The sequence below is a fragment of the Pseudophryne corroboree genome, unplaced genomic scaffold, assembly GCF_028390025.1.
Source record: "Pseudophryne corroboree isolate aPseCor3 unplaced genomic scaffold, aPseCor3.hap2 scaffold_1742, whole genome shotgun sequence".
In the NCBI taxonomy this organism is placed as follows: domain Eukaryota; kingdom Metazoa; phylum Chordata; class Amphibia; order Anura; family Myobatrachidae; genus Pseudophryne; species Pseudophryne corroboree.
Window position 1 is genome coordinate 20,791 of NW_026968379.1, and position 6,444 is coordinate 27,234.

At 34.5% G+C, this 6,444-nt stretch overlaps 1 non-coding gene across 1 annotated transcript; it reads right to left on the reverse strand.

Moving 5' to 3' along the window:
- Positions 1-5,557: 5,557 nt before the first annotated feature.
- Positions 5,558-5,631, reverse strand: TRNAN-AUU (transfer RNA asparagine (anticodon AUU)). Its single transcript has one exon. It is a non-coding gene; the product is annotated as a tRNA-Asn (tRNA).
- Between the last annotated feature and the right edge of the window lie 813 nt (positions 5,632-6,444).

Genomic DNA, 6,444 nt, shown 5'->3' on the forward strand with positions numbered 1-6,444 from the left:
CAATGTCTACTGAAATAATACAAGTTGACACCAGGAAACATTAACGCCACTGCATCCTTGCTGCTTTCTCATGTGGAAGTCTGTTTAATGCGAAAACAAGGTGATATCTAATTAGCACACAGGTAAGGAATTAAGAAAATCTTTATTTTAGGGTGAAGATGTTTCTCACAAAATCGTTGCCCCAATGCATCATTGAAATTCAAGCTGGAAAGATGATTTTAATATATCACTTGTACATTTTGTATTGCTCTTCTGGTGACAATGTAGTTTGTTTTTGTCAATTACCATTTTAATAATAGGGTAAAGAAAATGAAGTGGATTTTTGAAAGAAAACAATACTGTCAATATACTATTAAAACAAATTAAAATGGTAAAAGTTATTGTACTTTAAGTAAAAATAAAAGAGCCAAAATATCAATCCCAGTTTTGGATTACTTTAATTAACAAAAAAAAAAATGCATATAGCAGAGGATAGTTTCAATCTGCCTACCTCTGGGTTATGGGCCCAGCATGCTTCCATTGCAGTACTCTGCTGCACATGTAAGTGCAAGAGATCCTGAAGCACTCACTCATCATGGGAAAGTACCAATGTGTTTCTTCGTTGGTTGATGGAAGAAACATCTTACAAAAACTCTCCAGATTATTGACTTTTTAAAGTTTTTCTAGGAAACGTTTTAGATGAATGCTTTTTAGCCCTTGTCGGTATATACTTTTGCAATGTGTCTCTGTGGCGCAATTAGTTAGTGTGTACGGCTATTAACCAAAAGGTTGGTGGTTCAATCCCACCCAGGTACGTAATTGACCTTGTTATCAGATTTTGGTGATCTTTAAGTAGACAAGTCAAAATTTCAAACCCCCTGTTATGGTGTAGGGTACCTGGCCTTCTCTGATGTAATCAGAGTTAGATTTGATTCAGTGATTTTATAAAAACAGCTAGGAAGCACAATTTAGCAGTGGGTTGCAGAGAAAAAGAAATATGCTGGCAGAAAAATCCAATTGAGTGATTAAACAGCTCTTCATTTTCTGGCTTTATTTTTATGCTAACAAATTTGTTCTCTGAAAAGTGTCCACAAAGCAAAGTCTCTGATTAACACCTTTGTAGGGATGGTTTTTCACCTATTACTAAATTAAACTTGCTTCATTGGAAAGGCAGCAAGATGCATCCTCATTTCAATGTCTACTGAAATAATACAGGTTGACACCAGGAAACATTAACGCCACTGCATCCTTGCTGCTTTCTCATGTGGAAGTCTGTTTAATGTGAAAACAAGGTGATATCTAATTAGCACACAGGTAAGGATTTAAGAAAATCTTTATTTAAGGGTGAAGATGTTTCTCACAAAATCGTTGCCCCAATGCATCATTGAAATTCAAGCTGGAAAGATGATTTTAATATATCACTTGTACATTTTGTATTGCTCTTCTGGTGACAATGTAGTTTGTTTTTGTCAATTACCATTTTAATAATAGGGTAAAGAAAATGAAGTGGATTTTTGAAAGAAAACAATACTGTCAATATACTATTAAAACAAATTAAAATGGTAAAAGTTATTGTACTTTAAGTAAAAATAAAAGAGCCAAAATATCAATCCCAGTTTTGGATTACTTTAATTAACAAAAAAAAATGCATATAGCAGAGGATAGTTTCAATCTGCCTACCTTTGGGTTATGGGTCCAGCATGCTTCCATTGCAGTACTCTGCTGCACATGTAAGTGCAAGAGATCCTGAAGCACTCACTCATCATGGGAAAGTACCAATGTGTTTATTCGTTGGTTGATGGAAGAAACATCTTACAAAAACTCTCCAGATTATTGATTTTTTAATGTTTTTCTAGGAAATGTTCTAGATGTATGCTTATTAGCCTTTGTCAGCATGTACTTTTTGCAAAGTGTCTCTGTGGCGCAATCGGTTAGTGTGTTCGGCTATTACCCAAAAGGTTGGTGGTTCAATCCCACCCAGGGACGTAATTGACCTTGTGATCAGATTTTGGTGATATTTAAGTAGACTAGTCAAAATTTCAAACCCCCTCTTATTGTGTAGGGTACCTGGCCTTCTCTGATGTAATCAGAGTTAGATTTGATTCAGTGATTTTATAAAAAACAGCTAGGAAGCACAATTTAGTAGTGGGTTGCAGAGAAAAAAAATATGCTGGCAGAAAAATCCAATTGAGTGATTAAACAGCTCTTCATTTTCTGGATTTATTTTTATGCTAACAAATTTGTTCTCTGAAAAGTGTCCACAAAGCCAAGTCTCTGATTAACACCTTTGTAAGGATGGTTTTTCACCTATTACTAAATTAAACTTGCACCATTGGAAAGGCAGCAAGATGCATCCTCATTTCAATGTCTACTGAAATAATACAAGTTGACACCAGGAAACATTAACGCCACTGCATCCTTGCTGCTTTCTCATGTGGAAGTCTGTTTAATGTGAAAACAAGGTGATATCTAATTAGCACACAGGTAAGGAATTAAGAAAATCTTTATTTAAGGGTGAAGATGTTTCTCACAAAATTGTTGACCCAATGCATCATTGAAATTCAAGCTGGAAAGATGAATTTAATATATCATTTGTACATTTTGTATTGCTCTTCTGGTGACAATGTAGTTTGTTTTTGTCAATTACCATTTTAATAATAGGGTAAAGAAAATGAAGTGGATTTTTGAAAGAAAACAATACTGTCAATATACTATTAAAACAAATTAAAATGGTAAAAGTTATTGTACTTTAAGTAAAAATAAAAGAGACAAAATATCAATCCCAGTTTTGGATTACTTTAATTAACAAACAAAAAAATGCATATAGCAGAGGATAGTTTCAATCTGCCTACCTCTGGGTTATGGGCCCAGCATGCTTCCATTGCTGTACTCTGCTGCACATGTAAGTGCAAGAGATCCTGAAGCACTCACTCATCATGGGAAAGTACCAATGTGTTTCTTCGTTGGTTGATAGAAGAAACATCTTACAAAAACTCTCCAGATTATTGACTTTATTAATTTTTTCTAGGAAACGTTTTAGATGAATGCTTATTAGCCTTTGTCAGTATGTACTTTTGCAAAGTGTCTCTGTGGCGCAATCAGTTAGTATGTACGGCTATTAACCAAAAGGTTGGTGGTTCAATCCCACCCAGGGACCTAATTGACCTTGTTATCAGATTTTGGTGATCTTTAAGTAGACAAGTCAAAATTTCAAACCCCCTGTTATGGTGTAGGGTACCTGGCCTTCTCTGATGTAATCAGAGTTAGATTTGATTCAGTGATTTTATAAAAACAGCTAGGAAGCACAATTTAGCAGTGGGTTGCAGAGAAAAAAAATATGCTGGCAGAAAAATCCAATTGAGTGATTAAACAGAAAAACTTTAAAAAGTCAATAATCTGGAGAGTTTTTGTAAGATGTTTCTTCCATCAACCAACGAAGAAACACATTGGTACTTTCCCATGATGAGTGAGTGCTTCAGGATCTCTTGAACTTACATGTGCAGCAGAGTACTGCAATGGAAGCATGCTGGGCTCATAACCGAGAGGTAGGCAGATTGAAACTATCCTCTGCTATATGCATTTTTTTTTTGTTAATTAAAGTAATCCAAAACTGGGATTGATATTTTGTCTCTTTTATTTTTACTTAAAGTACAATAACTTTTACCATTTTAATTTGTTTTAATAGTATATTGACAGTATTGTTTTCTTTCAAAAATCCACTTCATTTTCTTTACCCTATTATTAAAATGGTAATTGACAAAAACAAACTACATTGTCACCAGAAGAGCAATACAAAATGTACAAGTGATATATTAAAATCATCTTTCCAGCTTGAATTTCAATGATGCATTGGGGCAACGATTTTGTGAGAAACATCTTCACCCTTAAATAAAGATTTTCTTAATTCCTTACCTGTGTGCTAATTAGCTATCACCTTGTTTTCACATTAAACAGACTTCCACATGAGAAAGCAGCAAGGATGCAGTGGCGTTAATGTTTCCTGGTGTCAACCTGTATTATTTCAGTAGACATTGAAATGAGGATGCATCTTGCTGCCTTTCCAATGAAGCAAGTTTAATTTAGTAATAGGTGAAAAACCATCCTTACAAAGGTGTTAATCAGAGACTTGGCTTTGTGGACACTTTTCAGAGAACAAATTTGTTAGCATAAAAATAAAGCCAGAAAATAAAGAGCTGTTTAATCACTCAATTGGATTTTTCTGCCAGCATATTTTTTTTCTCTGCAACCCACTGCTAAATTGTGCTTCCTAGCTGTTTTTATAAAATCACTGAATCAAATCTAACTCTGATTACATCAGAGAAGGCCAGGTACCCTACACCATAACAGGGGGTTTGAAATTTTGACTTGTCTACTTAAAGATCACCAAAATCTGATAACAAGGTCAATTAGGTCCCTGGGTGCGATTGAACCACCAACCTTTTGGTTAATAGCCGTACATACTAACTGATTGCGCCACAGAGACACTTTGCAAAAGTCCATACTGACAAAGGCTAATAAGCATTCATCTAAAACGTTTCCTAGAAAAACTTTAAAAAGTCAATAATCTGGAGAGTTTTTGTAAGATGTTTCTTCCATTAACCAACGAAGAAACACATTGGTACTTTCCCATGATGAGTGAGTGCTTCAGGATCTCTTGAACTTACATGTGCAGCAGAGTACTGCAATGGAAGCATGCTGGGCCCATAACCCAGAGGTAGGCAGATTGAAACTATCCTCTGCTATATGCATTTTTTTTGTTAATTAAAGTAATCCAAAACTGGGATTGATATTTTGTCTCTTTTATTTTTACTTAAAGTACAATAACTTTTACCATTTTTATTTGTTTTAATAGTATATTGACAGTATTGTTTTCTTTCAAAAATCCACTTCATTTTCTTTACCCTATTATTAAAATGGTAATTGACAAAAACAAACTACATTGTCACCAGAAGAGCAATACAAAATGTACAAGTGATATATTAAAATCATCTTTCCAGCTTGAATTTCAATGATGCATTGGGTCAACAATTTTGTGAGAAACATCTTCTCCCTTAAATAAAGATTTTCTTAATTCCTTACCTGTGTGCTAATTAGATATCACCTTGTTTTCACATTAAACAGACTTCCACATGAGAAAGCAGCAAGGATGCAGTGGCGTTAATGTTTCCTGGTGTCAACTTGTATTATTTCAGTACACATTGAAATGAGGATGCATCTTGCTGCCTTTCCAATGAAGCAAGTTTAATTTAGTAATAGGTGAAAAACCATCCTTACAAAGGTGTTAATCAGAGACTTGGCTTTGTGGACACTTTTCAGAGAACAAATTTGTTAGCATAAAAATAAAGCCAGAAAATGAAGAGCTGTTTAATCACTCAATTGGATTTTTTTGCCAGCATATTTCTTTTTCTCTGCAACCCACTGCTAAATTGTGCTTCCTAGCTGTTTTTTATAAAATCACTGAATCAAATCTAACTCTGATTACATCAAAGAAGGCCATGTACCCTACACCATAAGAGGAGGTTTGAAATTTTGACTTGTCTACTTAAATATCACCAAAATCTGATCACAAGGTTAATTACGTCCCTGGGTGGGATTGAACCACCAACCTTTTGGTTAATAGCCAAACACACTCACCGATTGCGCCACAGAGACACTTTGCAAAAGTCCATACTGACAAAGGCTAATAAGCATTCATCTAAAACGTTTCCTAGAAAAACTTTAAAAAGTCAATAATCTGGAGAGTTTTTGTAAGATGTTTCTTCCATCAACCAACGAAGAAACACATTGGTACTTTCCCATGATGAGTGAGTGCTTCAGGATCTCTTGCACTTACATGTGCAGCAGAGTACTGCAATGGAAGCATGCTGGGCCCATAACCCAGAGGTAGGCAGATTGAAACTATCCTCTGCTATATGCATTTTTTTTGTTAATTAAAGTAATCCAAAACTGGGATTGATATTTTGTCTCTTTTATTTTTACTTAAAGTACAATAACTTTTACCATTTTAATTTGTTTTAATAGTATATTGACAGTATTGTTTTCTTTCAAAAATCCACTTCATTTTCTTTACCCTATTATTAAAATGGTAATTGACAAAAACAAACTACATTGTCACCAGAAGAGCAATACAAAATGTACAAGTGATATATTAAAATCATCTTTCCAGCTTGAATTTCAATGATGCATTGGGTCAACAATTTTGTGAGAAACATCTTCACCCTTAAATAAAGATTTTCTTAATTCCTTACCTGTGTGCTAATTAGATATCACCTTGTTTTCACATTAAACAGACTTCCACATGAGAATGCAGCAAGGATGCAGTGGCGTTAATGTTTCCTGGTGTCAACCTGTATTATTTCAGTAGACATTGAAATGAGGATACATCTTGCTGCCTTTCCAATGAAGCAAGTTTAATTTAGTAATAGGTGAAAAACCATCCCTACAAAGGTGTTAATCAGAGACTTG